The sequence below is a fragment of the Petaurus breviceps genome, unplaced genomic scaffold (assembly GCF_028583685.1).
Source record: "Petaurus breviceps papuanus isolate PSGF00001 unplaced genomic scaffold, PetGlider_PUasm1.0 76, whole genome shotgun sequence".
Lineage (NCBI taxonomy): Eukaryota > Metazoa > Chordata > Mammalia > Diprotodontia > Petauridae > Petaurus > Petaurus breviceps.
The window spans coordinates 15,771,931-15,773,654 of NW_027186473.1; positions in this window are offsets into that span (position 1 = coordinate 15,771,931).

The window sequence follows — 1,724 nt, forward strand, 5'->3', positions numbered from 1 at the left end:
GAAGAAGAAGAAGAAGAAGAAGAAGAAGAAGAAGAAGAAGGGCAAGAGGAAGAAATAAGGGAAGAAGGAAAGGAGGGAAAAGTGAGAGAATGAAAGAAAGGAGAAGGTAACAAATGACAGATGAAGGGAAATATTGGAAAAGAGAAGAAAGGAGAGAATGGAAAAGAAAAAAGATAAAAGAATTGAATTATAATAATTTTTCAAAACATAACTGAATGATTAAATGTTTGGGTTTTAGCCTACTAAAAGGTATAGAAATCTGATGTGGATAGTACTATCTATTTATTTTGACAGAAAAAAATTCAGATTTAAATAAGTGGATAGCTATCCAATATATTTAGTTAAATTATGTTAATATTATAATGTTGGCAATTGTAACCAAATTAATTTATAGATTTATTTCACTATCAATCAAAAATCCAATGGGCTACTTTATATAATTAGAGAAAGTGATCACACTATTTATAAAGATGAACAAATGTACATGACTATCAATTAGAATAATGAATAAAAGAAAAAGTACAAGGGAGTTACTGGTCCAGATCTCAAATTATATTACAAAGTGGTAATTATCAAATTTATTTGATACAGAATAAAAAAAATAGATGAATGTAACAGAACACATAATTTAGAATTAGAACTAAACCATACGTATCAATGGCTAATCTTTGACAAATTTAAGATTACAAAACTTTGGAAGGGATTTATTATTTAACAATTTGCGTTGAGAGAATTGAGTGTCCCATGGCACTCTGCTCTCACCTGTGGCTCCAAGAAGCTATATCTTGTGCAGTGGCCATACCCTGGTAAAATATCTCAGTAGATTATCTCAACCAGGTTAAGGATAACTGTTAAACCTCAAACTCATAGGTGAGTTAGAGGGATGTCAACCCTAAGCATATGAGAATGTCACCAAGTGGAATGGATGGATGAAAATAATTTGCCCAACAGTCATAAAGGCCACTGAAGCAGGGCCTCTGGAATTGTTAGAGCCTAGTCAAACACCAAAGGAGCCAAGATCCTCCACTGAAATCTGGGTCATCAACATTGGACTTCAATTACTCTGGAAGAGAGAGTAAACCTGACTGCTTTGTCCATCTCTGTCTCACTTAAAGCCAATTAATGTGCATGGCAAAACATCACTCTGTGATGTCATTGATCCTCTTTCAAAACAAAGGATCAACAACAGCTAACGCAAGAGCAGTTATTAAAGAACATGTTAAAAGAACCACAGAACTGAATGTAAAATCTTGCTGCGTTATAATACCTCCAGTCCAATATGTAGAAAGAACATTTAACCAAAGTAAATAAGAACAAGAAGGAGTAATTACTAATGTAAGATTCAACACAAAATTGGGTTAATGGTGAAAAAAGAACCTGATCAAGTAGGCCTTTTGCATAAGGGTAACGGTACAGATGCAATGGAATGGACATTTCATAATTTTTGCTGTTTTAGGTGGCTTTCAGTGATGTACTGACACACTTGGAAAGTATTAGGGCACAGGGAAAGAATTATATTGTGTGCTCTCATAAGATGTGGGAAAGAATGTTGCCACCTTTGTGTTGGAGCAACCCTCTACGAGGACATGACTTCTAATAGCATTGGAATAGTGATATAGACTGCACTCTATTTAACAGTGAACTGTTATGGTAATGGTAAGAGATGTTTGGGAGTCACAGATCAAGCAAAAAATATTGCTATATGTGATTTCCTTAACAAAACT